This window comes from Notamacropus eugenii, chromosome 1 (assembly GCF_028372415.1).
Source record: "Notamacropus eugenii isolate mMacEug1 chromosome 1, mMacEug1.pri_v2, whole genome shotgun sequence".
Taxonomy (NCBI): Eukaryota; Metazoa; Chordata; class Mammalia; order Diprotodontia; family Macropodidae; genus Notamacropus; species Notamacropus eugenii.
Window position 1 is genome coordinate 387036595 of NC_092872.1, and position 22693 is coordinate 387059287.

Below are 22693 nucleotides of genomic sequence, written 5' to 3' on the forward strand. Positions count from 1 at the left end.
ATAGATATCCAACACCCTGATTCTTTCTACATGATGATTTTCAAAGGTTACATATATAAGGGTTTTATGTAAAGCCATGGGTGACTTTATTCAATATGAAGCTTGCTAGGTCTACCTTAATCACTCACTGCCATTCAGTTAGTGCTTGATATACAAGCTTTCATTAGATTCTTATGGCAATCCCCTGAGAAAGGTATTGAACAAATACTATTATTTTTTTCCATTCCATAAATGAGGAAACTGAGGTTTAGAAATGTAAAGTGACTTGTTGATACTCACACAGCCAGTAAGTGGTAGGGTTGGGACATGCACTTAGGTGTTTTGATCCTAAGTCCAGATGCAAAGAATCTCTTCCAATCTAACTCTTTCAATCAACATACATTTATTGAATGCTCACTATGGGCTTAGCAGTGTGCACACGATTCCGTGACATATAGAGAAAACATTATGTAGGAGTTTCTAATATATCACAGAAGAGAAAAATAACATACATGATACAACAAGAAGCAACACAAGGCTGCTAAGGTCCAGACCACACACACTTTGGGCTTGGAGGGAAGGGAGGGAGCTGGGGTGGACTGATGTAGTTAGAGAAGATTTCAGAGAGGAGATGAGGTTCCAGATAATCCTTGAAGGATGGATAGGATTTAGGGGAAGATGGAGAGTTTCCCTGCATGCTCTTTGTGCGTTCAGTATCTATGGGGACACAGAGGGAGAGAGCTACATGCATTGGCAGATATTTTATTTGGAAAAAGAAAGAGAAAAACAATAGCAAAAAGCTAATCAGTATTGCAGTGTCAATTATCAATAAAAGGCAAAGCAGTGACCCTTTTAGGAGTATTTTTAGAGGAAGACAGTGAAATACAGTAGAAAGAGTGCTGAGGGTTCAATCCGATCTGTACCATGCTAGCTAGCTAGCTGCGCAGTTATGGGCAAATCACTTAGCCTTACACCAATTTTTTTTCATCTATAAAATAGGGATAATAATAGCAGTAGGAGACACCTCAAGGGTTCTTGTATGCATCCAATGAGCTAATCTCTTTAAGGTGCTTTTAATGGTTGTTATTGTTTCATCTGGGATCTTATGAAGACAAAGTGCCTTAATCCAAAGAAGTAATTCCAGTGGTGGAAATTTCTGGTACCTTAACTATGAGTGGGGGAGATATTAGTGGGGCAAGAGGGCCTTTAATCAGTGCTCTTCAAATTCTATCATACAGAATCTGCTTATGTAAGACTGGTCCTGAACTTCAGTTCCCCTCCTCCTCCTCTCTCTCTCTCTCTCTCTCTCTCTGTGTCTCTTCTCTCTTTTTTCTTTCTCTCTCTCTCCTCTCTCTCTCTCTCTCCTCTGTCTTTCTCTCTCCCCCTCTCCCTCTCTCTCTTTCCCTCCCTCTCCCTCTTTCTGTCTCTGTCTCTATCTCTCATCTCAGAGAAGTCAGAATTTAGAAGTGCCAGGATAATGTAATCTAATCCCTTCATTTTACAGATAAGAAAACAGACCTAGAGATATCAAATGACTTGCCCAAGGTTGCATAGATGGTCAATGGCAGAGCATAGATTCAGACTCAGAAAAACAGCACAACCCTTTAATGAAGCCCACCGTTGGGATTCCTCATTACTGCCTGTCTTTTGGTATGGATGAAGTATCCTGGTGTCTTGTAGGGAAGGTATAGCCCAACTCTGGTTGGCCTTCCAAATGTCTTTGGCAAAGCTTCATTGCGATTGCTTCAGGCAGTGAGGAATGTCTTGGGTCAGTTCCTTAGGATAGCTTTTCATTTGGCAGAGACTTCCCTTGGAGAATCCCCTTCTCTCTTCCCTACTGGGTTCAGTTTCTCACTGTTGCTTGAGAAAATGGAAGAATGATGGAATAAGATGTTTTTCTAATTAAATACAAATGGATGGTGAAAAACCTTAACAGAGGAGGCACCTCTTGTTGAGTCAATGGGTTGGGCAAATATTTTCATGTGTCATTGTTATTATTTCAGTCCTTTGCTTTCCAAATAGGGAGCTTGAAAAGAAGGAACAGGAAATTCCGATAAATTATATTTATATATCACTTTCTGGTTTGCAAAGCACTCTACTTACATTGTTTCCGTTGATCCTTGCAGATGAGATTACTACCTGTGAGGTGGGCTAAGCAGGTGTTATTAGCTCTGTTTTTTACATATAGTTGAGGCCCAGAGAGGTGGAGAGACTGACACAGAATCCAATGTACTTTCTATCTTACCTCAGAATGTGAACTCAACTTCGTCATTACCAGTAGGGGTGTTGATGATGCCATGATGGGTGATGCCATGATGGGTGATGCCATGATGGGTGATGCCATGATGATGATGCCATGATGGGTGATGCCATGATGACAATGCCATGATTGCTGCTGGAACCCAGTTAGCCAAGGGGTAGTTAATAGGTGAGGTAATGGTAAACCAGCAAGATCCAGAGCCTAGGACATCAAAAAGGGTCAACAAGAGTAATGAGTTTTGAATCCTGAGGGTGAGCTTTTCATACTTATTTCAAGTCAAGAAAAATACATTAAATGCCTACTCTATGTAAGGTATCATGCTAGGTTCTGGTATCATATTGGTGAAAAACAACCGAGGTCTTCCCCTCCAAGAAATTGTAGTCTGAGAGTGGGAAAGAGGAGTAAGAGAAAATGGGAAAAAGGCTTAAAGTGGTTTTGGAAAACTCAAAGCAGGAGAGAATGTTCAGCCGGGGGCATTAGGAAAGTTTTACAGGGAAGGTGACACCTGAGAAGAGTCTTGAAGAATGTGGCTTTTACCAGGTAGAGCTGAGGAGGCTGTGCATAGGAGAAATTGGTGACTTTGGGTTACAGGTATTTATTATAGTTTGCAGTAGATTAGAAGTACAGCTTGTGTGGCACTACTAGGAATTAAGCTGCCTTTGTTTTCTTCTGAAACATCGGAAAAGTTCAACCTCTGAGAAATCGTTTGATGTTATTAAGTAGAAAGCTTTAAAATTGTCCTGCTGAAGGGAATTTTTTATTTTTTTCTTATTGCTTTTCTCCTCTTTCCTTTTTCTCTCTCATCCCCAACTTGTCTTTTTTAACTTGGAGCAACCTAGAAGGACCTCTGTTGCTTTTATCTTCAGGGTTTTGTTTTTTTTTAAATTAAAAGGGGCCATCCCTTAAGTAACTACTTATTCACTGAATGAATGTATCTCACTCAAAGTGAGAATTTGATAAGACTTTAGCCTAAAATGGCCAGAGTCCCACATTGTATCCTGGGCCATCTCTAGTCATCCTGATTGATCTGGCCCCTGGACCCAGATGGCTCTGGAGGAGAAGGTGAGACTAGTGACCTTGCACAGCCCTTCCCTCACTCAAATCAAAGTCAACTACAAGTTATGTCATCATCTTGATGTCATGGTCCTCTTCAAGAATGAAGAACAAACATAACAACAATAACTTGTTGGGGCAGAGGAAGAAGTATTTCCCAGGAGGGCAGCTAGGGAGCACAGTGGATAGATCAGGGGGCCTGAAGTCAGGAATACCTGAGTTCAAATCCTATCTCAGACATTCACTAGCTGTGTGACCCTGGGCACACTTTCCTCATCTGTCCAATAAGTTGGAGAAGAAAATGTCAAACTACTCCAGTATCTTTGACAAGAAAATCCCAAATGGGATCATGAAGAGTTGGATATGACTGAACATCAATAACAGAAGTGTATCTTGTCCAGGAGGTTCTCATATCTGACTCCTCTTCTGGGACACCAACAGCAAACAATTAGAGATTCCTTATTCATTTTCCAAGTTGGGGATTGGATCCCTCCATTATACATCATTATGCATTTCTAGAGGCAGGCTTTCATATGGGTTAATTCCAGTCAGAGTACAGCATGCATGCTCAAAGGATTGGGTCTCCATTGGCCAGTTCCCTGATTACATGTAAAAGAAGGCACTTGGACTAAGTTTTGAAAGAAACAGAATTGTAAAAAGTAGAGGTCAGGAGGAAGTATATTCTAAATATGAGGGACATCTAGTGCAAAGACATGGTGATGGGATGTGGAGTGTCATATATAAGGAGTAAGAAGGAGGTCAATTTAGTTGGACCATATGGGGTGTAAAGGGAATCATGTATAATAAAGCATGGGGATACTATAGCCAGTTTGAGTTGGCTTATGAGAGACTATTGCTAAATTTGCAGTGAGTATTTATGCTTTGGAAATCAGCAAATGCTATGAATCAGAGATGGATTTATTGAGTTTTTGCAGGAATGGAGAACTTATGGCCTTGAGACCACATGTAACTCTCTAAGTCCTCAAGTGTGTCCCTTTGGCTGAATCCAAACTTCACAGAACAAATCCTTTAAATTAAAAGGATTTGTTCTGTAAAACTTGGACTCAGTCATAAGGCTGCACCCAAGAACCTAGAAGGCGACATGTGGCCTTGAAGCCTCAGGTTCACCACCCCTGGGTCACTTAAGACTTAAGAAAGTGATGGAGGAAATGTTAATAATGCAGATTGATCTTAAGAATGTGCATTTTTGGAGAGCTGGTTGGTAAATATTTACTAGCATACCCTTGAATAAAACTGAAAGGGTAATTTGGGACCATATTATGAAAAGCTTTAAATACCAAACAGAGGAGTTTGTATTTGATCTTAAAGGTAATAGGGAGTTATTGGAGTTTATTGGGTAGAGGAGTAACATGATCAGATTTTCGTGCCTTGCAAATCATTTTGGCAGATAGGTGGAGGATATATTGAAGAGGAGAGACACCTGAGGCAGGGGAAGCAATTAGAAGGCTTTTAAATAATCCAGGCAAAAGGTGATGAGGGCCTAAACTTTGTTTCTAAGAATTGTTGATGTGAGTAAAGTGGTAGTAATTTGAAAAACATGGGAGCAAAGGAGGAACCTTCTATCCTCTGTGTGAGGAATTAATTGTACCCGTAGAGTCAACTTTCTGCTAATTTCTGCTCCTCTAATAGGCAGCTGAGCTCTAAAGTCCTTTTTAGCTATAAAATGATATGATTATATCTTTAGGACCAAATACATAGACCAGAGTCTTTACTACATTCTCCTCAGGCCTCATTCATCGTATGTAAAATGAAAGAGTTGAAATAGATGCTCTTGTTGGTCCTTCCAGTTTCTAAATCTGTTGATTGTAGATTATTACAAACTCCTCGAAGGCAAGGGGCCCTTTCTATCTAAATCTCTGTCTACAGATGCCTCTTGAAATTAATGAAGCCTTTGGCAGAGGAGAATAATGAAGGCTTCCACCAGAGGGAGAATTTTGGAAGCTTTGCAAAAATGTAGGTCATTACTTGGGATAGTCATTTTAAAAGGCCAGATGTTTGGAGGTACCCAACTCCCTCCCCCATTCCCAACCCACATAAATGGTTGATTCAGCTGGGCATGGGGCATCTTAATAACTTGGCCAAATACTAAATATGACTTAATTCTGTGTTCACAATGATACAATATGAACTGATTTTTCTCCTTTCATTCTTTTATAATTAATCTTTGTTGATCTTTTTTTTAAACACCTTATTTTCTGAATATCTCTCTCTTTCTCCTTCCCCTATACAGAGAGTCATGTCTTATAAGAAAGAATAGAAAAGAAAGAGAAGAAGAGAAAAGAGTTCAGCAGAACTAACCAGTACATAAATAGAGCTTGATAGTATATTTAACAGTCTATACCCATAGCCCCCCACCTCTGCAATGAAAGGCCCCTCTTCTTTGGGGCAGCCTAGTATAGTGATTAAAGAGATGACCTTAAAGCCAGAAATATCCAGTTTTAAGTTCTGCCTTTGGTACATAAGGGCAAGTTGCTTAAGCATTCACTCTAAGTCTAAGGTTTTAGAGAAGGTACCTATGAGTATTGGTAGGGGGAGTCTCCTCATCTGATATTTCCTGTTGTATTTCCTGGATCACAGATCCAGTCCCTGATTAATCCCCATCCTTTATCCCCTTCATTGGGGATGTTTGGTCATTTCAACTATATGGTATTCAGTTTTATTTCTTTGCTCTTTTCAATTATATTCTAATCATTGTGTATATTCTTTTACTAGTTCTACTTACTTTACTCTGCATCAGTTCTTATAAATCTTCCCTTGCAATAAGAGAGTGAGGGGAAAGCGTTCTCTGTCTTTTGAGGCAGTCACAGTTAGTGCCCATTGTCCCTTAGACTTATAGCAAGGAGGGAGGAAAGATAACTGTCTCTCCTCCCCACTCCCATGTGCAACTGTGGTAGAGACATGCACATGACAGCGCCTGCATTCCAGATATGAAGGAAGGCCTGGACAAAGGTAGGGAGAAAGGATATGTAATGTGGTAAATAGGTAAAAGAGAGGGAGTGACATGCATAGACCTTTACTTTATGAATATCACTTCAGTTGTGTAGATGATGTACTGGAATGAGGAGGGACTTGAGGCAAAAAGAAGGCTGTTGCAATAGTCCATTCAAGAGTTCTGAAGTTTTTAACTAGGGTAGTGACCGTGTGAATGGAGAGAAAGGGATGCTGTAGAGGTAAAATTGACAAGACTTAATAGCTAATTAGATATAAGCAGTGATGGAGAGTTAGTAGTCTGGGATGAGTAAGGAAATAGTAATGTAGGGGAGGGAGGTCATCACTGAGCAAATATTTATAAGCTTAGTGATCCTGCTTAAGAGTTAGCACAGGAGCAGATTTTTTTTTCTTATAAGTGATTTATTGTGAACTTAGCTTTAGACAAAAATAAAAGAGAATTCATTTTTTAATAACTAATCAAATTAAAAAGGCTTTCAAAAAAGACGTCTCTAACAACTTATCCTTTCCTTATTTCCTTTCTCTGTGCCCCCTTCCATTGTCTTGTCCATTCACCCTCTTTTTGCAGTTCTGTTTCATTATATTTTCCTTCCATATCAGAATAGTCACATGTAATGAGCTACTGATTTTCTTTTCACTTTATACTACTTAGGAGCATAGATTTAGAACCAGAACAGTCCTTCCATCTCACAGATGTAGAGAAAGAAGCTCATCGAAATGCAATGATTTGTCTGGAATCACTAAGTGGATTAGTAGTAGGGCCATGATTAGAACTGAGCTTCCCTGACTTCTGATCCAGGACTTTTACAGCCATGCTACCCTGACTTTGATGGAAGGTCATAGATTGAGAGCCAGAAGGGACCTTAGCTGTCATCTATTTCAATCACTCTATTTACCAATGAGAAAACCAAGGCTCAGAGAGGTTGTCACTTGATCCAGGTCGTGCAGGTAACTGGAGGGGGTAAATGAGGGAGTCTTTCCATAGTTTTATCCCTCTTTTTCTCATTTTTAATTGTGCTATACTCTTTCTTTAACATTCAGATACTATATTTCATTCAGTTATTTGCCGCTGTTGGAGCATTCATGTTTACTTCTGGTTTGTTGAAAGTAGAGGTTGACTAAATAAAACTAGAGCTAGACTAAATGGCCACTAATGTCCCTCACAACTCTCAAATTGTGGGATTCACTTTAAAGTGCTTTACAAACCTTAAAGTGCTGTATAAGTATAAGCTTTATTATAATTTCGTCTCTATGCAGCATGGTGTAGCTGTAAGAGAGCTGGCCTCAGAACTGGGTGAACCTTAGTTCAGGTCTTGTCTCCGACATGTGCTGATGGTGGGATCCTTGGCAAGTTATCTAACCTCTCAATCCTTTGAGCAGTTGCCCTCTAAGATGATAAGCTGCAGAAAAGGTACCTATCTACTTTGGTAGAGGGAATTTCCTTACTGGGAGTTCCCTGTGCCATGAAATGATAGGTCCAGTCCTTATACATTCTTCCTGTAACTCAAAGGTACCACTGGCACTCATATCTTGCTTAGCCCCACTGGCAACTGAAGCCCTAAACAGGTTCAGCCCTACACACAAATGAGATTCGTCCAACTAGTTACACTCTTTTACCAATGAACGTTGGGGATATTCCTTAAAATATTATCCAAAGGAAAAAAAAACCCCTAAACCTATCAATTAAGACATTTTGATGGATTTGATTGAAAAATCATTGAACAGTTAACAAAAGAAGGTTTGCTTGGCCCTAACACAGCAAGGATATGCAACAGGAATACGGTGCTACTCAACACCCTTTGACTCACATCTGGTTATCAGGCCTGGATATGGTGAGTCTTGTAGTCCTTAGGACATCAGAGGGAGGCAGACTTGGGTAAGACTTTCTCCATCCTTAGGGAATCAGGAAGCTTCATCAAGGGAGGCAGGGGCCAATCAAGTTCCAGGGGAAGTTTTCTTGCCTTGTAGGGAAAACGAACTAACTCCTTTGAGTGGAAATGGAAACTCATCATTTCATGCTAGTTTCAACCTTTTTCTTAAAACAGCTCTATGAAGTAAGTACAAAAATCAATACCCCTATTTTATAGTTGAAGAAATTGAGAGTCAGAAAGTTAAATGATTTGTCCAGGGTCACAAATTGTTGTGTCACAAGCAGGATTTAAATTCTAATCTCATGACTCTAATGAGTGAGAGAGTAGGAAAAAAAAAAAAGAAAGAAAAATAGTCAATGGTAGGTAAAGTAGCACCACCAATGACATCAGCCACAGGTTCTGTAATGATGATGGTGAAAGTGATAGAATGGAGAGGTGGAAAGGATCTCTGAGACCATCTAACTCAAACCATTTGAGAGATGAGCAAACTGGGGCTCAGAATGAATTGCCCAAAGTCACACAAGATAGAAAATAGAACTAGATTTCAAACTCAGGTCCTTTGACTCCAAGACCATCTGTCTTTATTTTCCTAACCTGTATAGACTGAGGAGAATTGGGTCGGTCTTAGTGTTGGAACTTTGGATTCTAAACAATAGTAACACATTTGAGTCTGGTTTGATTTTGATAGCAAATAAAACATAATGAAATCATGTGAACTTTGTAGAATACTGTCATGTGAGGAAAATCTGGTTGGCTAAAAAGTATTTTTTTTCCTAAATAAAACCTGCTTTCTCAATATTTCATAGGAAAGTAATTTTACAAAAATATCTCAGAGAGGTGATTTTTATCTCTGGAGTTACTCATACTGAGTTTTACTCTTTTCCCCCCACACAGAGATTTTCTATGCTAGCTGTAACCAACTCTGTCATAGTAAAATTCTTTGTTATACACCAGAATCACAGATTACTTATACAGTAAGAACCTCCTGCCAGGCCTGGTGAGTATTTTGGAAAAACGTCCAAGAAGATGCAGTTGGGTTGAAATTTATTCTCTTCTCATGTCCTTGTCACTCTCTGTCTAGTTCTGTTTTGCTCCTGGATTTACCATTTTGATTGGTCAGTTAAATAAGTTTGATTTTTTCCCCCACTGACTTAACAGAATGCTTGACTGAACTGATATGTTATTTTGCACTGGGGAGATATTGCAAGAGAATTTTCTGAAAAATATAAAAGCAAATCTGGGAGCAGAATAGATTGGTTTATAAGACCATGGGATCACAGATTTAGAAGTGAGAGAAATCTTAGAGGTAATCAATCAATTAATGATTATTTACGAAGCATCCCCATATGGTGTTGGGACCTATAATTTAAGAAGTTCTAAAGGGGTCCCAAGTGGAAAAAGTTTAAGAAGCCCTGGTTAGTGCCAGGTACTGTGTTAGGCAATGGAGATCCGAATACGATGAATAAAAAAATCACTCCTTGAGAGGCATCTGTGGTCTAACTGTAGAGATGACACGTACATACATGAGTATAAAGGTGGGAGTTGGTTTTGAAGTATAAATAGTTTAAATTTAATGAGAATAAATATAAATAAATGCAAAGTACTTAAATTCATTTTAGTTTTTTTGGGGGGAGGGTATTAGTAGTTGAGGGTTATCAGCAAAGGCATCATGTAGAAGGTCATATTTGAGCTGTATCTTGAAGAGGGAAGTAATGAGGGGGAAGTAATGAGGGAAATCATTCCAGACATGGATGATAGCCAGTGCTAAAGCACGGAGATGGGGGATGGAGAGTCATGTGTGAAGCGCCAAGAGAAGACTGGTCTGGCTGGATCACTGAGTGCAGGAGGGGGAGTCATGTAAAATGAGGCTGAATGGTACGTCCGACCCTCTCTTTCAGAAATTAAGGAACTGAGCCCCAGAGAGGTTAAGTGGCCTTGCCCCAGGTCACACAGGTGGTGAGTTGTAGAGACAGGATTTGAATCCACATCCTGACTCCAACTCTGCCTGGATCATACTAAACATTTAATAAACACCGTGCCTGCCTGTCTGTCTATCGATCTATGTCTACATTTATCTGTTTGTCTGTCTATAGTTCTCTCCGTCTGTGTCATTCTCCCTCTCCTTCTCTCTCCCCTTCCTCCTTCCCTCCTCCGATCCCTCTCACATACTGACTCCAAAGTCAACACTCCGTTAACTGTGCATCATATGTATTCAAACATAAACATCTGAATCATAATGGAGCAATCTGAATCTAATAATTATTAGAGTGATGACTTGATAAGACGTTCTATAGGCACCAGACCCAAGAGCTTGGCAAAGCCAAGCCTTCAGTCAAGTCATGACCTTGGCAGAGTCTGCCTTAGCACCTTCCAAATTCTCTGTCTGTGCCTTCGTTCTCCCTGCTTCCCAGTACCCTCGGGTTGTCCCAGGCTCTGGTACCATAGTTCTTAGTCTAGCCCTGCCCTACCTGAAACATCTCATGTAACTCTTTCCTTATAAAAACTTTTCTTTCCTGTGTCACATCCCTTTTGAATACCCAACGGATGACTGACTTATTTATCTCTAACAAAAATTGGGAGTAGTGAGTCAATTGTCTTTGGATAATTATGTTCAATATTTTTTCACAAACATGCATATATATATATATATATATATATATATATATATATATATATATATATATATATATATATATATATATATATATATATATATATATATATATATATATATATATATATGTTTGTGTGTAGGTGCTGCTGCCGATCATGCCAAATTCTTTATGGTGTGCACGTATATGTGAGTGTGGAGGGGCAGAGTTAATGACTTCATGCTAACCTATGAAGGCTATCCAAGATGAAGGGAGGAAGATGCCTTCCACCTTTTAGGTCCCTCTCTCCACTGTGCTCAGATATCCGTTATATCTGGATGCTGCCTAGAAGTTATAATAGCATTCATATAGGATGAAAAGCACTTTAAAGATATTATCTCATTTCATTCTCACAGCAAACTTGTGAGGGAGGTTCTATTATTGTCCCATTCTGAAGATGAGGAAACTAAGGCTTAGAGAGGTCAAGGAACTTACCCAGGGGAACAAAGCCAAATGTCTGAGGCAGAATTTAAAGTGAAGTCTATGCTAATTCCAGGTCTGCTGAACTATGCACTGAACTACCTAGCTCTAAACAGCCAGCTTCAAGTCCCCACTCTTATAGCTCCTAGCTGTGTAAATCCCTCTAAACCTCAGTTTCCTTATCTGCAAAATGGGGATAATCACAGTTGTACTTGGTACCTTACATGGTTGCTGTGAGAAAAGTGTTTTGTAAATAGTCATGTGATGTAGGAATGTGAGTTTTTATTATTTTTACCACCATGATTCTCCCAGTGCTTTCTTATCCTTCCTTTATTAAAAACTAATCTCACCTAGGGTTGAAAAGGAAGTGGTTTAAAAATGGATCATATTAGAGTGTTAATGACTAGTAAGGACAGCCAGGAAGAGTGACTATAGAGTTGGTAGCTAACGTACTCATCCAGATCACGTGCACTGGCTGTGTGAGTCTGGGCAGACCAGTGCCCCAGCAAGCTCTCCAAGACCTTTGTTAACTTTACAAAGCAATTTTGGATCTGCATCAGAAAAGGGAATTTTCTCACTGTTAGGTGCCCAAACCAATGAAATCACAGGATGGTACTAACCCCATATCTTCCCTACCCCTTTCCCTAGATGTTTTAACTGGGGATTTACTTCAATTTAAAGAAATGAATTGTTAATAATGAAATTTCTGGCATCAGAGAACCACAAGGTGCTTCCTTTATGGGAGGGTTTTTATTGTGTCCCTCATAGTTTTTGTTGATGCTTCCATCAGAGTAAAATCACTTCTCCTCCTAAGTCTGTGCATACAACCCTTTCTTCACACCCTCTCCCCTTCCAACTCTTTCCAGGTTTTCTGAAGTGGTTGGCTTTATATCTGAATATTTCCAATCTGTGACTGCCAGACCTGGAAGGAGGGCTCTAGACCATGAAGGGGAAGTAGCCCCTTTGCCTGTGAGTAGAGCTGGCTTTCCCTTGTTACCCTGATCCCCAGGATAAAGTCAGGGAGAGAGAATTCTCTCTATGGTTTTTTGACAGCTTGTTCACCTCCATCTCTTCCAATCTCCCCAAGAGGGAATGCATTGGACTCAATTTCATTTATGTGAATCCAGATCCCCCAAAATGGTGGGCTTAAAAAATTCAAAAGTGGGGAGGGAAATTGAACTGTGCATCTCCGAAATTCTCATATCAAATTATTTTAAAAATAACTATGTTAATGCGTCCCACTGTGGAGAAACTTTTTAAGCAGGAGTGGGACCCACAGCTCGTTCAGGGAGAAAGAAGTTAATGATGTGATTTGGGAGCTGGTGGAAGCTGGGACTTCTGTTCCTGTTATTAACAATATTAATAACGATGATGATGAATGGTACATATTTGTTGGATTTCAGCAAGGTCCTAATTGCAGCACTAGCATGCAGGAAGACACAATCTTTCCAACAGAATCTTGGGCACATAATAAGCATTTGGTTACTGCTTGTTGATTAATCAATAGATTTCCTATGAAGAGATTTCTGGCCTCAGTAAACTTAGGCAGCTCACACTGGGAAAGCTAAGTGGCCCGCCAGGTCCTCTATTTTAAAAGTAGCCAGCATATCTTTTGAGAACGCTGTAAAATAGATGATCTACCTATCTCCCTCCCTCCCTCCCTCCCTACCTACTTACCTATTTATCTATCTACTTTCCTATGTACATAAAATCAAGGAGCTGGACAAGACAATCTGTGAGGTTCCTTCTACTTCTGTCTGTCACTCTATCATCTATTTACATCTATTTCTCTGTCTCTTTATGTAAAAGGAGAATGTTGGACTGCATGATGTTCAAGGTCCCTTCTAGTTAGTTTTAGGTCTCTCTTCCTCTACTTCCCTCCTCTTTCTCCTGCCCCTATATAGTTAAAGGATTTCAGGGTACAGGTATTCTATTATAGCTTAAGTCATCCATACTTACTGGCTTGCATCTCTTTACAGTCTGTTGTTGTTCAGTGTCTGATTCTTTGTGATCCCATTTGGGGTTTTCTTGGAAAAGATACTGACTTGCCTTCTCCAGCTCTTTTTACAGATGAGGAAACTGAGGCAAATAGGGTTAAGTGACTTGCTTAGGGTCACACAGCTAATAAGTGTCTATGACCAGATTAGAATTCAGGTCTTCCTTCTCTAGGCCTTGTGCTCTATCTATCCATTGTGCCACCTACGCCACTTACTGCCTACTTCCTCCAAAAGGAGACCATACCACGGTGGATCAGTCATCTGACTCACTATCTAGTGAGGAAGGTTTAGGGGGTAGACAGGCGCCCTTATACCACACTAGTTTCTTTGCAATGTCAAGAGAACTACAGGGAGGACCCATCATGCTGAGTGGACCTCCTAGGGAAGATTTCTAGGTAGACAGGATACTAAAGTATTGGAGGGAGAATACACACATCAAAGAGTCACAGGTCCACCAAAGTAGCCTGTTTACCTGGCATTCTTGGAGAATGACCTCCACATGATAGATTAAAAATTGTTTTATTGGTAACTTTTTTTTCCATTTTCTATTGCTCTCATTTCCCAATGCCACACTTCCCTCATAGACCTCTTTTTCATGCATAGAAGTACAATTAAGCAAAACAGATGGACACATTGACCACTGTGGTGCAGCAGAAAGAGTGCTGAACTCAGTTACTGGACCTGAGTCCTGAATTTGAATCCTGGCTCTGTTACTCACTATCTTGAGCAAGTGACTTAGGACTAGTTCCCCAAATTATAAAATGAGAGTGTTACATCAGATGATTTCTGTAGTGTCTTCTAGCTTTAATTCTAGAATCCATGTGTGACAGCATTTTTCTTATTCTGCTTCTAGAGCCCATTGCCTCTCTATCAAGAGGATCAAGGTCACGTGACAGATTTTTCAGGATAATATATTAGATTTTTCTGGATAGCATGAGCTTAGGCTAACTGAGAGTGTGTTGAGACAGCTTAAAAGAAGGACCTAGTTCTAATCTAGGATTGAACACTTGCCGTGGATGATCCATCCAGAAGATGGTATGTCACATATGGATAATGCACAGTGTAGAATATCCAGCATAGACTTCCCTTTTCTTATATTTTTGTCTCTGACATATCCTGATTAAAGACATTGCCTTTGAATGTGGTTAAGTTGATGGTGAATATGGAAGCTTGAGGTTCACTGGATAAGTTTGGGGATCTTGTAGAGCAGCAACCATGAAAAGAAAATATTGAATGCCAGTTCAAAAGTCATTGAACCAGCAGTTTGGGATTTTCCTTCACTGTGGACTCTTTGCATGACTTTGGGCAAATAACTCAAATACTCTGTTCTTCTAGATTTAGAGTAGGAAGGGACCTTAGAATAACCTAGTCCAAAGTCCTCACTTTGCAGCTATTTATTTTTATTATGCTTCATGGATTGTGTATGTTGTATTCTTGTCTCCTCCATTAATATGTAAGCTCATTTCAGTGAGAGCTTGTTTCATTTTTTGTACTTGTAGCCCCAGTACCTTGTACAGCGCCTGGTGCCTGGTGGGCACTTAATAAAAACTTGATTGATACAGATAAGGAAAGTCGTTCAATTCAAGAGCTACTTCCTCCAAGAAACTTTCCCTAGCTAACCCCACCCCATTCTTGTCAGTCTTAAGTTTAATTACATCCCACAACACTCATTAAAAAGACATATAACATTGTCATTCCATAGCTTATAGACTTGCAATGTTGGAAATGACCTTAGAGATCTCCAATTCAACACCCTCATTTTAAAGAGGAGGAAACTGAGACCCAAGGGAGAAACGTCTTGCATGTATGATGCTTTCTAATTATTTTTGAGTTGTTCTGTGTAAGCCTGCTTTGTCTCCCCTGGTAGGCTGTAAGGTCTTCCAAAGGTGTATCAGGAACATAGTAGGCCAGGTTTTGCCCCCTTCCCCCAGACTACCCAAAAGAACTACTTAGTGCTTAGCATAGTCCTTGACACATAATAGGTGCTTATACCTGCTATTTGATTGACTTTTTATTTCTGTGATACCCTGAGATCACCAAGGATGTGTATATATTGATGGAGATGTCCTTAAGGCTTGGCAGAAATGGCATTTGGTGATGGTTTCTGACCATTTTCCTTTCCTCATTGGATATCCCCACTGAAGCAGTCCGGAATAAGTGGAAAGAACACTGGTCTGGGAGCCTGGGGAGCAGCATTGTAATTCTGGTTGTGTGTTCTCAAGCAAGATATTTTACCTCTGAGGGCCTTGGTTCCTTATCTATAGCATGAGACCATTAAACTGAATGGTCTGGAAGGTCCCTTCCAGCTATTGCACGCAGTGAAACTATCACAAATTTGGTGAGAGTTGAAGACCCTTGGAGAAGGGGCTCATTAAATGTTCATCAAATTAATGATGGAGCAAAGTTGGAAAATGATATCTGATAATCCTCATATGCTATGAAGCCAAAGAAATTAGAGGTCCAGGTAGGGAAAAAGAATGAATCTACAGAGCACATTTCTTTCAAGGATGTCAAAATATCCATAATCAACTCTTGGCTTATGTATGAAAAATTGACATATGGAGCAGCTAGGTGGCACAGTGGAAAGAGTGCTGGGCCTGGAGCCAGGAAGACTCATCTTCCTGAGTTCAAATCTGACCTCAGATACTTACCAGCTGTGTGACCCTGGGTAAGTCACTTTATCTTGTTTGCCTTAGTTTCCTCATCTAAAAAAGATAAGCTGAAGAAGGAAATGGTGAAACACTTCTTTCTCTTTGCCAAGAAAACCCCACATGGGGTCACAAAGAGTCAGAACAATGATAATCAACATGAGTGATGCTCACAATCAACATGAGGGATGCTCACATGTTCCAATCTATGGATGACATTGTGCTGATTACATGAAGCCCCTGAACATGGCAGTACTTCCCAAATGAGATGTATGATCATCTCAAAGAGTTTAGCTTAATCACCCACACAGGGAGAAAAACCAACAGTAAGTAGCTGAAGAACACTTCTTGTTCAAATGATGATGGTTATATTGGTTAGATAAGCTATAGAGCTGATCTAGTATATCTTGGATAGGCACTATAGTTGGTCACTAATTTTAGCTCAGATCTGAACAAGGGGAAGGAAATTTAACGTATTGCCACTGGGAAACTGTGTACTCTTTTAAACGATACTAGTATGTAGAGTCCGGCTTGGAATTCGGTTCCAAGCCCAGCCTTAGACACTTATTAGCTGTGTGACTGAGCAAGTGACTTAACCTGTCTGCCTTAGTTTTCTCATCTGTAAAATGGGAGTAATAATGGCACCTACCTCCTAGGGTTGTTGTAAGGATCAAATGAGATAATATTTGTAAAGTGCTTTGCAAACCTTTAAGTGCTATGTAAATGGATTTTGTTCATGTTATCATTGTTATTATTTCCTGATAAAATGGCCTGAGTTTTTGTCACCATTATCCTTTTTTGTTGTATAGTTTGGAGTCATGAGATACTTCAGTCTCTGAAGAGTTAAAGTTGTATATCATCTCACGAGCAATGAAGAGTGACATGACAGGTGTGAGTGGGTATAAATAGATGGCAACATGTCACCAATGCAGAAATGTACAGAAGTGGCATAAAGAATACCACCAAGGAGGTGTGTGGATAGAAAAGAAGGTAGTCTGGTCTTGCCTGGACAGTGAAATGTAAACAATGAATAGCCAACTTATTCCATTCATGCAAAGTCAAGGGACCTAGGTCTACTTGGACCTCTAATTTCTTTGGTTTCATAACATAGGAGGATTAACAGATATTATTTTCCAACTTGGCTCCATCATTAATTTGATGAACATTTAATGAGCCCCTTCTTCAAAGATCTTTGACTTTCATCAAATTTATGGTACTTTCAATGTATCAAAGAAGGTCTTTAGCACATGGGGTAGACCATCTGTGGATGGACATGGGGAAAGGAAGGGGAAAGTGCTTTATGAAGTACTCACTATGTTCCAGGTACTGTACTGTTTTTCAATTATTATCTTATTTGAGGTTCACAACAACCATGTGAGATAGGTGCTATTATTATCTCCATTTTATAGATGAGGGAATTAAGGAAGACAGAAATTCAGTGACTTGTCCAGGGTCGCACAGCTAATAAGTGTCTGGGGCTTCCTAATTTTAGGCTCAGCACTCTATCCATTGTGCCACTTAACTGCCTAAAAATGGAAAAGAGCTGTGAATGGAAGCTGATTTGCTCCATGAAGAGGAAGACCCACAGAGATGAGATGATAGATTCAGTAAAGTGTGAAAGTATGGGTTGGTTTTCTATGCAAACATTCTTTTTCATCTGGGCAGATAGTGAAAAGCTTACTGTACTAGTAACATGAAGGCCCTTATGAGGCAGCCTTCACATCTCATTGTGTACTATCTATGCTCCCTGAAATTAAGTTCAAAAGTGACTTTAACCAACTGGATGCTGAGTTCTTTTGTAACAGACGCATCATCACATGTGTGAGCAGGGTCCCTATACTCCCCAAGGCATGTATTCTGCCAGTTATCCATCAGGAAGACCAAGGGTTAACACTGTTCTGGTCCTCTTTCAGACTGGAGGCTAAGCCCCATGTGGGTGGTAGTCATGTGTGGGGAGGCTGTTTAAAAGAGTCAAAAGCCATTATTTTTAGGCAGAACACTCTTGAAGAGAGAAATTAATGACAGAGGGGAGTTTGAATCCTCAAGCCCTTTACATCCCACCTGCTTCCTTCAGATTGCCAGCATCTATTAATAGTGATTGGATTTCTTCTTTCTTATCAGGCTTAAGTCTCCTCTCCTGCACATTCAGAATAAGGGAAACTTTCTTTCATCAAGTAAAATCAGGTCCAGGGAGAGTTAGGTTAAACAGATGGATGTATCTTTAGCACCCAAACTCATCTTGTTCCATCAGCTGTTCTGGGCTGGGCAAAAATATCTCAATTGTGGTTAAAAAAAGTGTGGCAGTCCATTCAATTCAGGAAATTCAATTCACCAGATTCTTATTAAATGCCTACAATATAGAAGCTGCTATGCTGGTATTGATGATAAAAAGAAAAACTCAATAGCTGTTGCTTCTGAGAAAGAAACTTGCATTCCATATAGAAGTGTATAGGCATGTACACAGAGAGATGCTTAGCTTCGGAAAGAGAATATCAAGAGGGGCTGGGTTCATTGTCCTTATGGATTTGAAGGGCTGTCATGGGGGTTAGATTTGCTCATCCTGGCATCAGTGGGCAGAACTGGGAATGATGGGGTGGAAGTTTCAAAGCTTGATTTCCTTTTGAGGTAAAGGAAAAACTTCCTAACAATTAGTGTTATGGACTTGGAAAATAGTGGGTTCCCCCACTGTAGACATGAATGTTAGCTGTTATGGTAAACTAAGTGTGAGTTCTCCATCTCCAGAGATCTTTTAGGGGGCTGATGAATGACCACTAGCTGGAGATAGCATAGAGGAACTTCCTGCTTTGGTTGGACCAGGTGATCTTTGCAGTTCATTTCCTTTTTGAGTGTCTATGATTTGGTGTAGGATAACTCTCTTGTAAGCTCCTTGAGAACAGGGGATCTTTTCTTTATATCTCTCATGGGCCTAGAGCCACATGCCTTTTACATAATAGATACTCAGTTTTTATATGTGGATTATTCCAGGCAGGAGTTTGGCTGACTTTGGTTGGGGTGTGTACAAGTGAAGGCGTGTCTCAGGCTCAGGTGAGGACATCACCTGAGGTGGCAGGGCCAAGGGGTGGATGGGAGAAGGCAGAGGGATGGGGAACAAGCTAATGGGGCAGGAGAAGGCTGGGTGGGCCTGAGGCCTGAGCTCTGGCCCCATCACCAGCCATGGCAGCGTGAGCTCCCTCCAGCTCCAACAGACAGCAGCTTCAGCCATAATTAAAGCTAATTATTCAAAGGCGCTCTGAGTGTGCATCGGCCTCCCAAGCTCCCTGCCATGATCAGGGAGGCAGCAGGGCTGTTTTTCTTCATAAAAACTTATGAGGAGCGCTGAGCAGATTAACAGCTTTAATGACAAAAATTACCGCTTACAACACTGACTTCAAATCAAAGAACAATATCCGCAGACAGATATTTTCATGGTTTTCATAACAATTCATTATAGGTGGCACCGAGGGATTACATTTTTATTTCCCCTGTGTCGTCTCTCTTAGACACAGGTTCATTTCTCTTAATGAGGCAGCAGAAGATAAAGGGTAGTGATGGGTTTTCCATCGCCGCTGCGAGTGTGAGGAGTCTAGGGTCACAGAGATAGCTGAGCCTCGGAGGGGAGGGGGCTGGGGAGGGAGAGTGATGGGAGAGGCTGCTCCCTGCCATCAGGAACTAAAATTAAGACATAAATTCTCCCACCTTTGTTCCGACCATATCTAACACGGGGATTCAGCTTTTTTAATGAGGAATGGATCAGAAGCAAAAAATTATTAGCTAATTAATTGTATGGTGAACAAAAAAAAGTCCTGTAGGAAAGATCTGGAATGGAAAGGCCCAGTCTTATTCCTTCAGAAGCAGAACTTAACAGAGGTGAAACAAGGTGCTAGGTTCCCATGGGTTCCTTGGCTCACAGTGTGTTGGGGGAAACATGGGGATGGTTGGGTGTGTGTGTGAGGGCAGCTGTAGCTTGTTACTCAGGCGTCAGAGGAACGAGAGCAACTTGTGGAAACTGAATGGTGGTGTCCCACTTTGGTGGTAGGAATTGAGACTCGATCTATGATTTTATTGCTAGAGGGGAACACCTAGGTGAGCAGCTGCCTTCTACTTCTGCATGTGGGCAACCATCCTCTCCCAGTGCAGGTGGGCATGTGTTCAGCATAGGGCACTGAGAAGTTGATAGGCTTCCCCAGAGTCACATAGGTAGTCTATGTAGAGACAAGGGCTGAATTTGGGTCTTCCTGGCTCTAAAAGGCCCAACTCTCTTTCCATCACACCTTACTGCTTCTCATAGCTCTTTATAAAGAGACTTTCTGAAGTGATAAAGGCACCATTTTTGTTTATAACCTGCTACTGCTCTGTTGTATGACTCTGGTCAACCCAATTAATGTCTTTGGGCTTCAGTTTCCTCATCTGAAGGGGAGTTAATTTGAAAAATGTCTAAAATTACTTCTGGCCCTGAAAGTCTGTGCTGCTCTAAATCTAAGAGGAAGTATATGGACTATTTGATTAGATCCCTTTAGGATCAGATATCAAGTAAATGTGTTACCCACACAAATTGCTCTCCCATCTTGGGTCTCAGTTTCCCCAGCAGATCAGAGATGGTACTACTCATTGAGAGCATGCTGTGAGGCAAATACCTCATTTGACATTTCTATGCTTTCTTTGTATCAAATATGGCAATTCTGACTTGCAATTTACAATTCATTTGGAGGTGTAAGGTCTAGGAATGAAACAGTTAATATAGAAAAAATAGATTACTTGACATTAGCATTTAGTTTTGCTTTGTCATTTTTTCTTTACTGACTTTTTTGAGGGAGGGGGAGGTTAGACATGGGAGTAGAGGGTTTTTTTTTATTTCAGAGTTCCAAAAATATAGATACTACAGCAGTTGCAGAAATATGAGAAAAGGCAGATGGATCTGTAATGCCATTACAGCTCCATAGACAACATCTGAGTGTCCTGATTAAAACTGGCCAAGTTATGTGCTGGTTGTCTGCCAACTCCAACAGGTTAAGGAAAGTCAGCACAGGGGTGTTTGTGAAGAGCCAATGGTGTCCTATTTGATGGTCTTTTTTATGTTACACATTCAAAACACTCTATCTGAAGATATTGCTTTGGAGGATTATTTTCTGGGAACTTAGAATTGTACTCCTAAAGGGATAGAATTCCCCTTTCTGACAAAGGGCCATCCATAGGATGTCAGAGCAGGGAGGCACCTTCACCTCATTTTATTAACTGATGTTGAGAGAGGGTAAATGAGGGAGGTTTTGGAAAGAGTACTGGACTTGCAGACAGGAAACCTGGGCTGGAATTCCAACTCTGCCACTTGCAAGCTGTGTGAACTCAGTTAAGTGACTTCACCTATCAGCCCCTCAAGTTTCTCTTTTGTATAATGCAATAAAATAACAGTATTTTTGTTCTCCCATCACAGAGCTGTGGTAGGGAATGACACTGGTATATGTAGAGTATTTGATAAATCAGGAAAGGCTTATACGTCAGTTTTCCTTTTTATTTCCTCTGAGAATGGCAGAGTTGAGGCTAGAACCCAACTGTCCTCAGTCTGCCTAATGAAATGTCTCTGTACCGGCTCACATGGCATCTTCCTGCTAGGCCTGGTCATAAGAAAAGTGAAGCTAAGAGAGCTTCATTGCTTGTTTGCTTCTCTTTCCACTATGGATGCCCTGGCTTCTGTCCATCCAGGAAACAACTATGTACGCTGGCAATTCTTCAGTTGCTCAGTATCACCCCCTCCTACCCCCAACCTCAGCTCACACTGTTTTGTGATTTCACTTTCCCATTAAAACTAACCTGACCTAGGTCAAGTCCTATGCTTTGCTTTTGAGGTGATCTTCTATGTATCAGTGTTTGGTAAAGCCCTGCTCTACTTTGCCATCTTTGTATTTTAATAGAAGCTTCCAGAACTGATAATGACTTAATTCAAAGGAATACACTTCTAATGGGTGAGAATTTCAGTTGCTAGGCTGGTATAAGTGAGAATAGGTGGAAAGAGGGAGATGTTGGATTAGACAGTCTTTCATGTGTCTTTCACAAGGGAAGTTCCAAAAAATGTTGGTCCATAGGTCTAATCTTCCAAAGTCACTGTTTTTGACATCCACTTATTTGGTAACTAGGTAGCACAGCGGATACTGTCAGGAGTTAGGGAAACCTGAGTTCAAATCCAGCCTAAGACACAATCTCTGTTTGCCTCAATTTCCTCAACTCTAAAATGAGGATATTAGTAGTACCACTCTCACGTGGTTGTTATGAGGATCAAATGAGATAATATTTGTAAAGTACTTGGCACAGTGCTAGGCACTACATGATAGGCACTACATAAATGCTTATTTCATTCCATACTATGCTTAGATTTTAGTAAGTTTGTTTAAAAGCCCTCATGGTGTCATCACATTTTGAGAGACAGCATGGAGTATTGGAGAGAAGGCCATAACTGGAGTCAGAAGGACTCAGGCTTGAGTCTTGTCCATGTGACTATGGATAAATCACAACCTTTCAGTTCCTGCTAATTTTCTAAATTAGAAGATAGAGAAGAGTTAGTTTTAGGTCTATTGGTGGACAAAATTTCCACGCCAAGAATTCCCTACACCAGTGAGTTTACAGGTCTCTATTTAAAAACAACTTGCTCCCTCACTCAAAACAAAGTCAAGTGCAAGTCACATCATCATTTCTCTGATGGCATGGTCTTCTTTGGCAACGAAGGACAAACACACACACACACACACAATATCACTTATAGTATACTTTGTATCAAAATCCTATTTTTTTGAGGTCCAGCTGAACCCTCACTTCTTCCATCAAGTCTTCCCTGAAAGTTGTAGTAGATGTTAAT